The following is an 18,742-nucleotide window of genomic DNA, read 5'->3' as shown; positions in this document are numbered from 1 at the left end:
GAAGAAAAAAACCCTCACTTAGCAATTCAATGTGAAAGATTAAACCGTCCTGATAGAAAGGACAATCACTGCCAAAGGTATTAAGGTATTGCCCACAAATAAACTTTCTGTCTAGTATGGTTTAACTAACTCAAGGAAATAAGGGAAGGGGAAGGAAAGAAAGGGGGAAAAATTACAGTGTTTCTGAAGGGCTTCAAGCAACTCCTACAATAAAACCTCTCTTCTCCCCCCAAAACAGCCATAAGTATGGTTTCAGTGAAGATTTTACTGCACAATCATAATCACAAATAAAATATAAGGCACGGAGATCACTACTGTTTGCTTCATAATTATATACCAAAAGCTAGCTGTTGACATTCATGCTGTTAAAATACAGCTTGCCCGAGGACAGATGATTTTTTTTTTTTTTAATGTTTTAAATGGGAACGGCTATTGCTGCAATTGACACCACCATCAGCCTCTGGTACCACACTGAAGAAGGCACACCCAGATGCAATAAGAATCCTCCATGCCCTGGGACAGGATGACAGCAGGGTTTTGGAACCTGCATGGCTGTGCTCCCAAGCTTGTCCCTTCCAGAGACACTGGTGAGAACCATCACAACACAGAAGACAAACTGGTCTGATTAGACCCATTACTTAAAGCAGTCCCTCCACACTGTGAAACGTGCAACACAGAAGTCTCTGCTGCTACAGCGAATCCCCCTGCATAGGGAGAGAACAATTTTATTGCAGTGAGCACACACGGCAGATGCTACTACCATGAACTAAATGTAACAGGTAGAAGGGAAATCACATCCTTGATTGAATTGGATACAAAAATTGTGCATGGGCTGGACCAAGGCCTGGGATTTGAAATAAGGTAGTTGAGGGAAGTGCAAAACAATGCAGAGAGAAATGACAAGGACCCAATCCGCCCTCTGGTGAGCTTTATAGCTCATCTTTCTGAAGGTCAAAACCCTTCAGAGTCTGCAAGATAATATCCTTTGACAAGGCAGGAAAACAAGGCTACAAATACAAGAGGTCCTGCCCATTCAGTATGCCAAACACTGCTCACCAGTTCACATGATTTATTTGTTTTTAAAGAATCACAAGCTTGACTGTTTGGGTAGGAATATAGTATTAGGTTAAATAAAAGGATCATCTGTAAAATGAATCTGTAAAATGATGCTGACATTGCCCTAGCTTTTTACCTGGAACAAGCACTTTTCAGGTTTTAAAGAAATTAAGTAATTCTGGGTGTTTCCAACACTGAGAAATGTGTGTGTTCACATATCAGAGACAGTCAGAAACCTCGACAAAAAAGCCAAATACCTTAAACATAAGAGCATTAATTCAAAGAAAGGTAGACATAAGGAGTGTAGGAATGCTGAACACCACCCAGGGCCAGGACACATGTGGCAACTTGTCCGTTTCCTTCAGCAGAGCAAGAGACTTTCCCTGGAGCAGAGCAGGACTCAGCCCAGCTCACCAGCTCTCACCCCATTTACAAGGAACACCTACATCCCCAAAACATTTAGTAACACCCAGCCTAGAGTACGGAGACAACTTTCAACATACAATTTGCTTTTCCACATAAGAGTCTGCAACACACAGGTTAGAACAGTCCACAGTAAAACTCAATAGCTTTGAATGTAACAGCAAATATGTTGTTTCTTCAGAGGGATATACAAGGGATGGGAGCCCCCGGTAGTCTAGGGGAAAATTCACTGCACTGTCACTGCAGAGACCCGGGTTCGATTCCCGGTCGGGGCCCCTCCCCGGGCAGATGGAGCTCGTTAGCCCATAAGGCAATCCATCTACGTCCTGAGGACCTCGCTGCCACCGTCCAAGCGTGCTTGGCCCCGGCAGATGAACCTCAGGATTAAAGGGTGGGCTCAGTTCCGCGCACACTGTGTCTCACCTAAAAAATCCAATGCGCAGGCTGGAAGGTGGAAAGACCTTCCCCGGTTCTTCGTTCGCGAAGAGACTGGCCATTCATTCATACAAGGGATAATAAGGAACTCATTTTTTACAGACTCTTGATATGTAAGTTTGCAATCAATACCTGGGTATTGATCGTTCAACATGCCCCAGGCAATGGGGCCCCAGCCAGCCTCTATTTGAAGGTTACTTAATTTCTTTTGTTGTCAATTTGGGTATCTACTTTACTTATGGAAGAAACTGCGTTCAACAATTAATATATATTAAAATATCTAAATATATTTAATATATTAAGTTAAAAGTACTTATTAAATAAAACTACATTTATTGAAATAAGATCATTACTGTAACAATTCTATCATTCTTTAGACTTTGACATTACCATTCATGATCCACTGAAAGAATCTCTATATCCTAGAGCTTTTTTTTTTTTTTCTTTCTATTTTAGATTATCTGTTAATGCAGCCTATCCATTAAAATCATCTGCAAAGAATATGTGAAGTATAAGAAAAGCAAAAGCCACAGAGCCATGGAGTTGAACTGATTTCCAAATAATTAACTTTCCACATAACCTCTAGGTTGATTAATTGGTAAGTATGAAGGGCTGGGTTAATTTTCTCCCTATGTTTCCAGATTTAAAGCTCCAGTTCCAGTGAAGTTACTGAACCATTAGCTTGTGCCCTACAGCCAAATCATTGTGCCCTATTTGAGATACTTGCAATGACCCCTATCTAACCACTGGAAAAGAAATGTTAGTCAGCAAGCACCGCAACTAGAAGGAACACAAACTACAGGACCAAAACAATGAGACTGCCCTCACAGCAACATCAGTGAGAGCTGGAACAGGAATATCTAATCTGAACTAACTGCAGCACAACTTTAACTTAGAGACACTGTAAGGAGGACAGCATACTATTACCTCTTTTAAATGCCAGCACGTGCACCTCTTGCCTAATTCATCTAACCATGCAAAGGCTAAAGAAAGCCATTCTACATCTTTCTGCAACTGGAAGGCACGTGTGGCAGGACTTCTGGATAAAACACCTCCAATGCAATCACAGTTACATTCAGGAATCGAGCTGAAAGCTCGTGAACAGCATTTTAGCTGCGAAGCACCCTTTCTACCTCAGATATATTAGCTTCCTAACACAAAGTGCCCGGGATCAGCAGTCAGCCACAGCACACCACATTTCTTAACTCAGCTGAAGGCATGGACTCTTGAGCAAGTTAAAATTCATGAGAATTTAAGGCCCAGAGTGTTAATTGTGATTAAAAAAATCCAACATATCCTGTTTTATACCAACTGGCATTTTTTAACAGAAAATATATACCTAGTTTAAAGAAGTATTTCCTCTGTTAAGGGTACCTCTGGTCTTTAACAACAGAGAAGTTGCCACTCTTAAAAGTATGAGTGGAAATTTCAACTACCTGGTTCTCCAGTACAGCTTTGGGGACTACTGTAACAGCATAGCTGAGATGGAAAACTAAGCAGCCAGACATGAAGAGTGGGAGAGACAGGAACAGAAATACTGCATTTTTCGCTTTTGACAGTGGCAAATGACTGAACCTACCTACATTGCAGTTTCTGGAGTTAGCTATTCCAAATAAGCAATCTCTTCTCATGTTGAGTGACTGTTCCTTCAAACTTCTGCTCAAATTTACTTGTAACCAATAATGTGAAAGAAGTTGGTATAATTATCAGTACATGAGGTGACATGCAAGCCTCTGATCTTCCTCAGCACTACATATGTAAATAGTAACCTCATCAGGAACCATAACTTCTGTTCTGTAAAGACTGTAATGTGGGTGGAAAGAGAACAAGAAATAAAAATATTTTTCATATGAAGATGTGACCTTGAAAAAGAAATTCAACAAAAAGATGTCATTAGGACACTTTCTGAGAACACTGAATTATTGTCTTAGTTGCTTTATTTACTTTTGACTTGCCGTACCAGAATGTTGTAATAAATGTGAATCAAAATGCAGCTACCCAACAATCACAGATTTGAAATTGTTTTCTTTGCTTATATACATCTTGGAAGGTATGGTAGTTTTCATTTGTTATTTCAACAGCAAAAATACTTCTTCAACATCTGAGTCCCCATTAATTTGTATTTATTAGTAGAAAGCTGTTTAACCCAATAAAAAAGAGTCAGCTCAACTCTGTGTACCCTCTTCTTAAGTGCCATGCAATACTACAACTGAAGTATTATATTCCTCCAGCATGAGATCCTGTCAAGACTGCCTCAAGTCAAACTCAGGAGCAGCCTTCACAAAAAATTATGCAGACTATTACTGTGAGTACTATGGTCTCCAATATTCTCATTTCCTTCTCTCCAAGGTAATGGTAAGAATTTGATATAGCAAAGCACAAGAAGAAAATGCACTACTCCAGTAAGCAAAGCTTTTTACCCTTAATCACACTGCAGCAAAACACATTCTAATTAAAACATATCTTGCAGCCTGCTTTTGAATAGTAATACAGTGTTACACTCTTTCCCTTGGCAGGAGAGGAGAGGTCAGTTGTCTCCTGGAGTCCTTGTCCAACACCTGGTACAGCTCCCTCCACACATCTGCTGAAGGACTGGGAGAAGAACAGAAGGTAGAAAAGACATGGGGCAAACTAATAGTTGCAGTGCCTAAAAGTGAATTTGGGGGCATCTCTTTCCCAGTGTCACTACATGAGCCAACATCCCCAGTATCCATCATTCTCATGTGCTGATCGTGCCCAGTTTGTGAAGGAGAAGGGCAAGACAAGTCCACTCTCTGGATGCTTCTTGCTTGTCTGGAGCAGAGGGAAAATGAGGGCACGTATGTCTAAGCCACTGTTCGGTGAAGGCATGTACTATAAATAGCTATTTATATTTTCTATACTGACTTATATGTTTTTCTCCTTAGAGGTTCTCGACATACATATGACGTCAGCTCCCATCTAATTCTCCAACGGAAACAAACAGATTAATTAATTATGGACTGGCAATCTGCAATTTCAGAATAAACTATCTATGGACATTTCAGAATCTTTTAAAACCAAGGAAAAGGAGGAAAAAAACCCCAGATGCTGTCACAGTCTACTGAGTTTGCAGATCTTGCACAACCATGATTAACAAAATTAGTATTCAGACCAAGTTTGCAATAAGTACACATAAGGTATTTCCCTTTTTAAAATGAGTCACTAAAGTAATTTTGGAGATATCTGCTGTTAAATTTCTGTGCTGTTTTTATATGCAATCCCACATGATTAGGAAAATAAGACATAAGGAGCTCTAACAACCGCCTACAATCATTTTACAAGTGCCTGTTTGAGCTACAGAAACACCTTCTCTCTCATTAATTTTTAATTTGTCTTTGCTTACACTGAAAGGATTGTCATTGTTTCTACACTGGTCCCAGAACTGATTTAGATGATCATGGAACAACAGCCTCAATGCAAACAGCAGCTTCAATCATGCTCAGATTTAGCAACATATGCTGGAAGCCGAATTTAAGTTTAACAAAGAAAATCCCTGCAACAGGCACATCACTCATTCTGCCATAACATCCTATACCAATATACCAGTTTCAGTCAGGGAAGATAACTCTGACACATGGGAGCATTCAGGATATATTTCTCTTTGCTAGGCCAAAAGAAAGTTGTCAGGTCTTTCCTGAGATGCAGCTTTCTCGTCTTCAGAATGTTTAAAAAAATAACCAGCAGGTCTCTTCCAGCAAAGCAGTAGTGTCAATGTGAGTATGCACGTTCCCGTGACCTTGAAGAAGCAAGAGCAATATAGCAGTCACAACTTTTCTTCAAAACTCATTTGCCTTACAGCACTGTTAAAAACTAATAAAACAGCCCCAGCAATCAAAATTTTGGTTTCCTGTGCCTGTTGTTCTTTGTGCCTTTATCATCACTGGTAATCTTTCATTTCCTGCCTCTGCTCAGGTTCCAAGAAGAGTTGGCACTAGATTTAAGCAGACTACCAATGACCAAAATGACAGCTGTGGTAGGAAATGCATCGAGGCAACTGGTCACCAAGAACCTCTTTTATGAGGGTCCAGCTGGTCAAATCCACCACAGAAGAAGGTTTTTGCCATGGAGACCTTCACGTAGCTTCCCCTGAGCAAGCGCGCATCCTCCGCCTGACTTCTGCTCACTATTCCATTGTGCCCTCTCATCCACTCCCTGCCACTCTTCCTCCTCACATGCACACCCCACTCCACTCGGCACGTGCACACAGGGGAGAGAAAACATGCAACCTCTGCAAGCCATGGATAATTACAGGGGTAAAAGACCCTCTTTGCACTGTATGTCACTGAGGTCATCTGACTCTCCACCAGGCAGCTGTGGATGCAGAGCTCCAAGTATCTAGGGAAGCCCTGGGATGTGCATCCGTATGTGTTTTACAAGCCATAAAAATAGATGCTGAAAACACTAACATTTAAAGCAGGCTGAAATTAAGCCTCACCCTGCTCTATCCAAAAGCATGATTTCAGTAATAGTGATCCCTCACTGTAAAGAAGCAACACCAGAAGTGCTGAGGAGATCAGAAGGATGAACCACCAGCTGACATCATCTTCCTGCAGTGTCTTCTAGGGACTACTATAAATACACAGATAATCCCTGCTTTTTCAAAGCAAGCAGACCTCCAAAAAAATGCAAGGACAGACCTAAAAACAAGACAGCTATGCAGACCAAGGGCATTTTTAGGAGCAACACCAAGAACTGTGTCTTACTATTTTATCAAATCTTCTTCTGTTCCTACGAAGAGAAACAGCACTAAAATCTCCTCCAAGTCCAAAGTTTTACAGTAATGGAAATCTCGCACCTTCATCTGGTTTCAATAAAGTCTGCTTGCCTCAAAGCTGTTGTTCTTCCCAACCCACTTTATTTTCAGAAGAAAAGGTGGGATGCAACACCTAGAAGGAAGTTTGCAAATCAGAGAGGGCTAAGAATTTGAGAGGAAAGGATTATAGCATGAAAATGTATTTGTGCTTTATCAAAAACAAGCCTACATTCAAAAGCTCTGCCACCTGTTCCACAAAACAGTCTAGGTCAAAAGACTAATTTGTCAGCACAGCATGATTTTAAAATTGCCCCACAGAATAGATCTTTGTTCTTGTGCTGTGCCTTTTGGGACAGGCATCCTCAGCTGGGAATGTTGCAAAACTTGAAAGGTAACAAGAATGCCTTTCCTTTCAAAACTACACTTACAGTATATTTCATCATATAAGAAAATTGGCTTGCTGCACCTCTTCCTACAAAGGTCTTAGAAAGAGTTAAAAAAAATATAATTGCTCAAAGTCACCTTCATGCATACTTTACAGAACACCTTCAACAAGCTGGCTTTAGCAAGACTGTCACAGCAACACTTTACTTGAGAAGACAACTTTGTTCCAAGGCCCTTATCAGAGGTCTACATAAATATTTTTAAAACCATGAAACTCGTCTAAGCAGGCAAGCTTAGACTCACCTATTTGTTTTCTTGAGAGAGATCTTTGCTGGGAGAAGTAGCTTCAACAGTATTCCTGACAGAAGAGTAGCCACAGGAGAGATGTCTAGAAAATCCAACCACTCTGGCATGAAACACTGACATGCTGTCCAGAGTGCAGAAGCCCTGTTAGCCCTGTTAGTTCAGCAAAGGTCCCAATAAACACTTTATGACTTGTGTCCAAGCACCTATCACTCTAAAATTATTGCAGAGAGAGGTCTCAGCATTGCCATCCCCGAACAGACACATTAAAGTGTTGTCAGATATCAAGAAAAAAAAATTCTGCTTCATTTTCTGGATTTTTTGGGGGACTCTATCTTCTCCCACTGTTGTTCAAGATGCTATTTTGATAAAAAAACATCAAATGGCTGTGGCTTTGCTGATGCTGCGCACTTCCATGATTCAGCTGTTGACATCAGTGTTTTAAAAACACACCTTAGCTGAACCAGTGACTCAATGAGCTCATTTGCAACATTCCTCATCAAATCAATCATAGTCAGATTTTCACCTTCTTCCTGCAGGAGTAAAAGCACAAAGCATATAGACAAGCAATGGTATTTTGAAATCAACAAGCAATACTGGCTGTGACACACTGAGCTATCCCTCTGCCCTTCAGTCTTACTCCATACAACATGCCTGCACATTTACACCTTTCATGCAATGAAACCTTATACACAATCATGCTGCATGTCTGTTTACCAATGTTAGTTTCCACTAAGCTTTAAGATTATTTAATTGCACAGCTACCAGCCACTCAGAGTCAGAAATGGCTAACAAGTGATCCAACAGCCTACACTGCCTCTACTAGGACACAATCCTTTAGCGCATTAGTGGTGTTAATTTTAAATATGGTTAGAGAGAGGTTACTCAAAAACATCTGCTCATTCCTGGCAGCACACCTGCCACTCTGCACCACACCTGCCACTCCGCACCACCAAAACAAGAGGGAGGAGCAATGCTGTTCAGGAGCAAGGCTGAGCTGTTCCACCTTGGTGTGTTTACCTAGTACCTTCTAAAAACAATTAATTTGTATATAAAATAATTTTAACATATTATTCTGTGCATATTGACAAAACCACCCAAAACCAAACAGAAAAATACTTTCCATTTGTTTATCAATATGTGGAGAGACTGTTATCTTCCACACAGATCAGCAGTAGCTCGGCCTTCAGAATGTGCGTGGAGCATTGCAAATAACGCCGTGCACAGTCTGTGGTCACTCACAAAGCCTGAACACTGGAAAGGTGAGAGCATTGAGGGCACCACATTCAAAGACGTGCCCTTCTTGGAACAATCAAGTTATAACAAAGGTTTTGTCGAAAGAACTGGAAAAGATGTGCAATCTACAGTGATAAAATGGCTCTATGAACTGCTTAATGCATGCTTCTTCTTTTATGCAATTTTCAGTCATTTTTCCTATAGTTCTTTTGCAAGCACTCCTTAATCTAATCTGCCCTCAGACAAGGACAGCACAGATTGTTCCAGGAGTCTATTATAGGAGTGTATCTTTCTTATCTCAGTAAAGGTACCAATTTTAACATCCGTATAAGCAGAAGAACCAAGCTGACATATTCTCTGCCATTTTACAGTGCAGCAATTTTCTTCCTGCTGGCAATATAAGCAGGTGAGCTGGAAGTCAGACCAAGTTCGGTCAGACTCAAGACCAGGTTCTGTCTCACTGCCTAGACTTAGGAAGGGCATCCACATCCAAGTTTAAAGGTACAGCACCAACCTCAAGGCGTTTCACACTTGAGGTGTTTAAGCCTGGCCTCAAGCACCCTAAAGTTAAGACAGACTTCAACCCCAGACACACATGCCTTCCAACTGGGCACCCCAAATCCACATGCACATCATAAAACGTTGGGGTTTTCAGTTTCTGAACTTCAGCTTTACATTGAAGTACAGCTGTAAGACCTTCCTCAGACCATGGAGCCAACCATAACTTATCATAGCCTGTGATGTGCATCCACTTAATGGCTCGGCATGAGGATCTCAAGGTCTTTTCCAATCTAAACAATTCAGTAGTTCTATGAGAATGAGATTTAACAAGACCTTTTTTTGATCTAGCACAAGCTGTTAGCAATAAGAACTGGGGATTTCCATATGGACCCTTAAAAGAATTTGTACTACATTCATCACCTACAACACTCATGTTTCTTTAGGGCACATAGGAGTCATGGGATGAAGAGATTCAGCTGAAAGCACACATTTGTGTATCATGTTTTTACATCAGTGAGATGTATATATATATTATATGTATCTCATACACAGCTAATGGCTAGCTGAGGGGAACTGCAGGATGCAAAACAATGGAAGATCTAGTTACAAATGCCTCTCACAAACAAAATGTTGGTGACTTTACAGGATTTGTTCCAGTAGTGTCTAAATACACACACACACACACACACACACACACACACACACACACACACACACACACATTAAATGTTAACAACCACACCAAAAAAAATCAATCCGTATCTCTACAGTAATAAAAACTGAATATAATCAAATATCTGATTTGATCAGCTAAACAACACACAAAGACAGCAAAGAACTTTGGTTCTTGTTTGTTTTTATCTTCCTACATTAGAAAAAGAATTGTGAAGAAGTGTCACAATATGTTATTACTGTTTACATGTTTCCAGTACACATGCAGCCCAGACTATCACCTTATTTAAACTCCTTACATTTCACAATGCCAGAGATACTCTTTGTATAAAAAGGAGAAAGACAGCTTTCAAGTGAATGACAAGGACAATTGGCTTCAAGAATATAAATTAAAGATGAAATGCAAAAGACACAACAGCAAAAGGTTTCACACAGCACAAGCATAATGACTGCTCAAAAATCCCCTTCAATCAGAAAAAAAAGGTGTTTTTTCCTTTCTTATGACCAAGCTAACCTGCCATCTCATACTTGTGTTACATTTCGTGTGATTACCTGTTTCTTATAAAACTGCACACTAGTCAGAGCCCAGCCTTTGTAAAATGGTTAATAGCTAAATTTTTTCCTTTCTGTTTTGAAATTCCAAGCTGCCAAGCCATAGGCAATTTCCAAGGTAATCAGTAAAATATCAATAGCATCATAATTTAAAAAAAATTCTCACTTTTTTTCATAATTAATGCCCTACAAGTAAGAGCAGAGCATTCACATGAACGTGAAACAGAGTCAAAAGTTTCTTGGTTCTAAGACACTTAACGACTCAATTATTTTTCCAAGGAAAGGGAGGCAAAGTCTAAAGCTAAGTGTTATCTCTAAGATTAAAGCAACAAACTGAAGTAATAGGTATGAGCTTCATGTTAACTGCCAAGGGTGAATGACAGGTCACACTGTAGAGACTCATGCTCCTTTTCTGCCTAGATAAGCACCCCGAGCCTACAGCTATGGAAAAATAATATCACAAGCACTTCAGCTAGCTATTTCAGATATATATATAGAGAGAGAGAGAGAAAGAAAGAGGGGGGTGTGTGTATATATATATATATATATATATATGTATATATATATATATAGCCTTCCTGTCCTTAGGAACCAGGAGGATTGTGGTCAGTGAACTCCGCAGTTCATGTCAGAATTCTCTTCTGGTAAGAAACAATAATATTACTTTGGGTTGATCCAACTTGATCTACCTCTGTTTTGCTGCTAAACAGTGCTTATTGCAGAACATGAAAATTTGCACTCCATCCTCACTATCTGGAATCCCATCCTGAAGACCATAGCAAGGAGAAAAACTTGTGTGTTGTTCTAGGTCCACTAAGAGTGAGGCAACCAAGACAGGGTCACATGTGGCCACACAGGGCTGCTTATCCTCACCAGCCAGAAAGAGCAGCTGACTCCCAACCAAGGCTTCCTGAATTTCTAGCAGCTTTGCATGTGAGTTTGTTACATGAGGATAAAACTAAGCAGTACCAAGAAAGGACTTGTAAGCAAGTAAGAGCTTAGCAGTCTGGGAATTTGATTTTACCCAGATGAACATCTACTTTGATAGCAACAGTAAGCACTCTTCCAGTGCCTGCTACACCTGCATAAGATTCTCACTTTCCTATCATTTGTCTTATCTCCACAACATATCAAACTACACAGCATTCTCTTTGGTGTTGGTGAATTTTACATGACACTATTTTTGTTCAGCTTCCTGTAACTCCTAGGCATGTGGCACCCAGTTCTCAAAAACTAGCACAGTATTTATTCATACCAACCAGGAATAAAAACACAGCCATTGAGGCCACATTCATGGATCTCCCAAAGGGCTTTACTAGCCTAAAGATGATTTTTTTCTTTAAAGGAAGTATCTTATACTCTTATCAGCATGGTGAACAGCTGCATATTGGCAAAGATCCATCATGTATTCCAGCAATCACCCAAATCCACCTGACCAAAGGCATCAAAATAGTAATAATTAAGTTGACAAAGGAGGAAAATAATATAAACATAGCATTACAAAGATTTCCATTTGTCATCTCTTCTGCATCTCCAGCACACTGTTGCACTAAGTAAAAGAGATTGTCCTCCTCTCTGCCTGTGAGATTAAAACCAAACAAAAATCCTCTGGCTAATGAAGTTTCCTTCATTTCATAAAATCAACAACAACACAATAGCACCTTCACTCAAAGAAACACTGGAAAGTCGGCTCAAACTCAAGGATTTAAGAGCACAGAATTGCCTGTGACTAGCCAGAAATGTGTCTCCAAAGCACACGTATGCACAGAGACATCACTGTTCCTCCTTTCCCAGCCACCCACCATCTGAGACCACAAGACATCGAACCCCCTCCAGTAAGCATCTCTTAAGATAAATTATTCACTTTTTCCACTCACTAAGCACCACAGGTTCATAAGGGAACAACACTTGTGTAGGAGGGTGGTCTTGTCCTCCTTATCCTTGGAGCTTCTGAACCTGCTAGCTAATTTCAACTCAATCTTGAAATGGGACAGGTCTGAAGGCTATGATGTTCTTGCACACTGAATGGAAAAACTGAAGGCTGGACAAAAGAGAGATACAGCCCCAGGGAGGAAAAGCAATGGGTCACCCTCTCTCAGAGACAGGCACACAGTCCTTGCAGTATCAACTGGGGATTCACTTACATTTCCCACTCCCAGCTCAACATGGCATGTCCTGTGGGCAAGGACAAGGATGACCAGAGAATATTTGTCACATGTTTGCAGAAAAAACAGTCATGTAGGTCCATGAGCCATCTAACTACGAAAACTTGTCCCATGCAACCTATAATCACATCACTACAGCCCGCCCGAATATAAATATCAAGAAAGACTGTTAAGGGATCTTTTAACTCTGCATCAGTTTTATACATACCTTAAATTTACACAGAACAGAGAGTTCCCACAAGGCAACACTCATGTTTGCTGGAGTTCCAGGGCACTTCAGCCCAAAACAAAGAAGACATTTCAGAGAAAGCACAAAAACCAACCACATCTCCCGTATTAATTTAAATAAGGAAAATCCCACTTCCTCATGTTCCCAAAAGTCAATCCAAAACATTAGCAGGTTTAACAAAACATTCTGCAAAACCTAGTAGACAGAAGAGGGTTGCTGTAGCTATAAAATGGCTCAAGCACTCACAGCATGTTACAAGTCTAAAGGTAAAAAATCGAAGTCCATTAGTTGTAAAGCTGTTTTAGCAACAATGTTTGGATTTTCTGTACTGTTTAAGTCTATCAGAAGGGAGCTCAGCAGGGCAGATGTGATCAGCATCACAACACCAAGCTACAGCACCACAGACTTGCCGCTTTTCTCTCCATGACTCCTTATGTACCTTAGTCTTGCATCCTACACCAATGCCACCATTTCTATAATGACACCTCCCTCTCACTCTCAATTTGTGTTTTAATAACCCCAGAGACCTCACCTACATTTTTCTGTTACTACCTCAATTTTACAGGTAGTCTATACAGCCTGTGTCTTCTCTAACAATGTCTGAGATGTAACAAAAAAGCCCTGCAAATTAAGGGTTCAGTTTCTTTGTTTCTAGACTTAACATTTGACTGTTAAGAGCAATCCCGGCTGGGCACCCCTTCATAATAAGGGTAAGCAACCCTTCTGCTGGAGCCACTTGCAGAGCAAGAAGGACAGACCCTTGGGGCAGGAAAAGAAGGGCTTCAAGGAAGCTGTTGGGAGCACTCCTCTTGATCTTCAACACTCCTCCAACTCTCTTAGCTCCCCTGAGGTGCTCACAAACGTATTTCCTTGGCTGAGCATTCAGGAGTATCAAGACGATTTCATGATGAGCTTGTCCCAGCTTCATCACTACAACCAGCTGATCAACCAGAACAGGAAACTCAGCCAAATGAAGGAGCCCAGAGAGAGGGAGAAAGAAAAAAACAATGAAAGGATAGAGCAGAGGGAGGAAGGAGAGGCAGGAGGGACTTCAACTGAATTCACTCTGTAATCTGAGCACGAAATAACAGCAGGAAAAAAAAAAACAGGGAAAGAAGTCTCTTTCAGGAATCAGGTCAGAAAAAATCTCCAACCAACCAAAAAAAGAAAACAAGTAGGAAGGAGTCCTATGAATAGAAAAAAAACAATTTGTATCCTAAAAGAAAAGTCACAAAAACTGCTGAATTTTGCTGCAGCAGTAACCATGCTGTATTCTAATCATACCGAAAGCATTGGCTTCTGTCTGGAATACAGCTGCAAGAGTCATTTAGTGGTCACTAGCAGTGTAACAGCAAAATTGTGGGACGGGAGCACGCCTACTGGGGGACTGAGATGCCCACACAGCTCATGCAGACAGAGCAGGATGGCCAGGGAATGGCAAGGTCCAAGCTCTGTTTCACCCTTCTGTGCCTGAATCTTCCTCTGCCACTGCAATTGCATGTGTCCTGTAAGAGATGCCCCCAGTAAGAAAAACCCTGCCTGATGACCTTGGGTAGGTCAACAGCTGAACGGCTACCAGTTTCCTGAACACTCAGACCAGCCCAAGTGAAGGTTTGCAAACAAGGATTTAGAGGGCTGGGACATGCACAAATAAGAAATCTGAGCAATATGCCAGAGCAGCAGAGCTGACTACAACCTGCATGACATAGGGAATGCTGACCATCTGTTGCTTTCTCACCTAATCTGTCTGCTTCCTCAGGAGCTGGGCTTCCTCCCTAGCGTCTTTGCCTCTTGCTTCTCTCATCTTTACGGTTTTCATTTGAAACTACAAAGAGCAGGCAAAGGAAATTAAAACTACTGCAATGGAACAAGAAAAGCAGTCAGCAGCTACTTTTGAGGTGGACACTGCGTAGTGACGGACAAAGACATAAAATTCCCATCCCTCCTGGACAGTTTGCAGCTTTGGAATATTTCTCTAAGTTGCTCTCCTTTTTAGTCTGCACTTGCTTTCATAATACACTCTCACTTGTATTCCAGATGAGATCATTTCCACATTCTGCTCCTATTATCAGGACCATGAAAGGAAGACCTTCTACATGGAGCCAAGCAGATCAGATAACAGCAACATTTCCTTTCATTTTCTTCAATTGAAAAGTAGACCTGTGTTTAACAATCCAGTGGGAAATGGCTGACCTCAACTGCTGTGTTTCTACCCGGTGGTACTTATCCAATACTATTATTAATATGAGAGTCTCTTTTAAAAAATTTTAAAAAATAAGATTCAATCACTTGGCTGCAGACCATGGGGTCAAGCAGTTAAGTTGTATAAATTCATCCATCACCACATATGTTTTTATAATACATGGAGTAAGTCATTCATGTATTTCCTCTTTTTTCTTTTGCAAGGAAAAATACTCAAAACCCCAAAAAAATAACAGAGAGTTGACAGCTTTGAACACTTCTGAATTTAAGAAAAAAAAAATCTATTATGCATAATGTATTTGCATAATACATTTGCATTATGCATTTCTCAGAAATGATACAAAATGCAAATGGTACTGAAATTTCTGAAGCAAAACAGTTCAGCTCAGAAGCTGCCTCCCACTTTTCTGATAGCTATTTCTTTGTCATTATCAGGCAAGTTGTTTTGACAGTTTCACTTCTATGCTGACTGTAAATCTGTGAATATTTAATGGATGATTCAACTGGAACAAGTACCAACAATACCAATCAGCTTGGAGCATGAAGATTTAGCCAGGGTCCAATAGCTAACTGCGTACCTGTATATGAGTCAGACTGCTGAAAAACCTGTATTAACTTTGCTCTTTACATATTATTGGTGTAATTCATTTGGTTTTTATAAAATAAAGGTAAACTAGAGGACTAAATTAATGATGTGCTTCCTAAGCTCAACCCTCAAATGTAAAAAAGCACAAGAGCTTTCTGAAAATTAAACTGGCAACAACATCAAAAACTTTCATATGACTGCAGTGTTCCTCAGTCTCCGCGGGATGCTGTTCTTTACACCAAACCATTAGCTTTAGTGCACACTGCTGTTTAGTTCCTATCACAGGAAGAAGGTCACATTCCTGTCTCACTACAGCCAGTGCCTGAGAAGCAGCTGCTGGGACAGGTCCTGCACTTCCAGCCTGTGACAGGCAGCTGCTGACTGACACCTGCCAGGAAAGCACAAGGGAGTGCCCTGAGACAGCCCCTGGCACCTCCTCACAGTCTCTGAAAGAAGCCTCCAATTCAACTGCCTGACTCTACGTGGGAATCACAGTCGGCATCCTAAGTATGAGACAGAATGAACACCTGGCATCTTAATCCTTTCCAGTGTTTTATTTTCAACTGCTAGGTGTTTGGGCACAGACAGTAAAGAGCATCTCTGCCCAGAACATAACAGCTGCTGGTATTTGCTGCTCAACAGGAAAGCAGTGAGCCTGCCAAAAGATGGTTTCAAAAAAATTGCTCTGCAGAGGAGGAAAAGGTTGGAGCCAGGAAACATGTTCTTACCTTTTAGAGTCCTTACAGATAATTTGATTATAAGTCTCTTCTTCATAGTATAATGGAGCATCTCTGTCTCTGATCCTCAGACAATTGCTGCAGGCAGGGAAGAACAATTATTTCTTTATCAACTGTGAAAAACTAACACAGTTAAAATAATTTAAGTTACTTAAAGGTAACACAGAAAACATGGTGAAGCAAAGAAGCCTGTCTGAGTATCATCTCTGCATCATATGTGAAAGAGGGCTGTGTGCTTTCCTGTCCTAGGACTCAACAGAAAAAAACCCCTACAAAGATAAACATTACAACTTCTTAATTTTAAATTGGTAGTGTCTAAATCCTACTTCTTTTGTAAGTGCATATATTTATTGACTTAAACATTTATCAAAGGACCTTGGTTTTTCTGGAGTGTTGTCACATCTGCTGCCTGTATTTTCATGGCATAGCAGATCAGCTGTCAAGAAAACTATCACTGCGAAGATCAAATACATAAAAGACACTCAGCAATTTGGTTTTAGCAGATCCAACTTCATAGCCTTATGCTATTTTCCTAAACGTAGGAAACAGCTGCACCAAATGGAAGAAACAAGTGCAGCACACAGGAGCTGCACACACTGCAGCCAACTCAACTTTGGACTCTGGCCTGCTTCAGGTAGACTTCTGTCATGCCTGCATACTTCAGTGACTGTAAGCAGCAGAAAATCCAACATTCTCAATTGAGAATACCAGAAAGAGCAGTAAAGCTCTAAGAAAGAGTCCCTGGCAAAGGAGGAGGAGTTGTGACCACGCAGCTTCAGCCCGACCATCAGACAGAGAGGCAGGTCTGAGAAAGTCTCTCTGTGCCTGCACTCAGCTCCTGCTCACATTCTGGCTGACAAGTAGTCCACCCAAGGCCTTATATATGCTAGTGCCATTAAGTCAAAGCAAGAGCAATGCCCTGGCAGGACACATTGGGCAGGAAGGGTTGAAGGTCATTAGCCGTAGCTAGCTGTTTTCTGCAGCCACCATCCTTGCATTATGATTGCCTGGCACTTTTGGGGAATCCTAGGGAAATGGTATAGCTCCAACTTCCTAATAACAAAAAATTTCTGAAGCAGATCCAGCAGCAGCCAGACTGCTGAAACTTTTCTGCTTCCCAGTGTGATGCAGGGATGCCCACACTGTGAGGGAGAAGGAAGGATGAGCGCTGTCATTGAGGTCACTGCTTTGCTCACTGGTGGACAAGTTACAAATCAGAGAACTTGCGAATGTTACCTATGTTGCCTTCAAAGTAACTTAAATTATATAAACTGTGTTGGTTTTTCAAAGTACATCAAGAAGTAATTGTTCTTCCCTGCCTGCAGCAGTTGTCTGAGGATCAGAGACAAAGATGCTCCATTATACTCTGAAGAGAAGTCTAATCAAATTAGCTGTAAGGGCTCTAAAAGATAATCACTCATGAATGAAGTGAAATCATGATGATTAGTGAAATCATGTTAGACTAGTCTGTACAAAGGGGATTGAGCTCAACAGACATATTTGTTTGTTTTCTTTCATAATGAGCTCACTAAATAAAGCTTAGTTTATAGAGTACATTGTCTTGTAAATTTGAGAGATTGAAAAGGACTGCAACACTCTCCTTCCCCCAGGTGTTCAAGGATGAGAAGAGAGGGAGGACTTTTCCAGGTTTATATACCAGCATTTGTATGCGGGACCCAAGACAGCAGTTAACTCTTGTTGCATTCTGTGTCCTCCACACTAGATTCAAACAATGCTGACAGCTCTTGACTAACATCATGGGATAAAGACAGGCTCAATACATACATCTAACCAGCCTAAAAGGACAGGATTTTCCTTGCTACACAGATATCTGTCTAGCGTAGCTCTGTGTATATCAACTCATGAATTCCTGTCCTCTCCGAAAAGAACATATTTAATTTCACTCTCTGGAAGTCAAGCATAGGATACTCAAAGCTTCCATTTCAGACACATCGCCAACTACAGCCACAGTTCTTTTCTTCTGTGCTTGCACCTCTCCCGCCTGTTAGATTTATGAACCCCAGCAGTCACTGCTTAAGCAACTTATACATATTTAATTCCTACATTTTTCCTCATAAATTCATTTCTACAACTTCTACCCGTTTACGCTGCTTCTGAGTTCCCTTCAATGATCAATAACTTTATAACATGAACACTAAATCTACTACAATATTTCAGGTACTGTCATACCAGCGCTGTTATTCGCCTGCCCCCTGAAACAACCCCTATGCATGCAACTACACTCATCTTTCCTACCATCCTAGCATACTCACAGGGTCTCCACATTTTTTTTTTTGTCTAGCACTGAGATAATGCTTAGTAAAATGGAATATCAAGTGACTTCAAGTTCAATTTAGTACAACAAAAATTGTAAAATAACTATTGGATTTCACTGAGACACAAGAATAATTTGTCATTATTAATCTCTTCATCAAATAGCTCTGTGTTTTCGGCACCAGTGAGATAACACGGCCTGGGGGGGGGGGG

The 18,742-nt window shown here is 40.8% G+C and overlaps 1 protein-coding gene across 4 annotated transcripts in view; it reads right to left on the bottom strand.

Moving 5' to 3' along the window:
- The window catches only part of MCUB (mitochondrial calcium uniporter dominant negative beta subunit), a 49,195-nt gene that overhangs the window by 8,409 nt on the left and 22,044 nt on the right, over nucleotides 1-18,742 (bottom strand). Inside the window, exon 1 of one of the 4 annotated variants that reach the window (XM_027904570.1) lies at nucleotides 14,469-14,490. The exons of the other annotated variants lie outside the window; for them this stretch is intronic. The gene's annotated coding sequence lies outside the window, so the exon portion shown is untranslated. Of the gene's footprint in view, nucleotides 1-14,468; nucleotides 14,491-18,742 lie in introns of those variants that run through there. 4 annotated transcript variants of the gene reach the window in all.

The sequence above is a fragment of the Empidonax traillii genome, unplaced genomic scaffold (assembly GCF_003031625.1).
Source record: "Empidonax traillii isolate 1590-97213 ecotype Southwest subspecies unplaced genomic scaffold, ASM303162v1 scaffold1066:size251847, whole genome shotgun sequence".
NCBI classification, from domain to species: Eukaryota; Metazoa; Chordata; class Aves; order Passeriformes; family Tyrannidae; genus Empidonax; species Empidonax traillii.
Note: the sequence above shows the minus strand (reverse complement) of the source record. Positions and strands in the feature narration are given on the sequence as shown.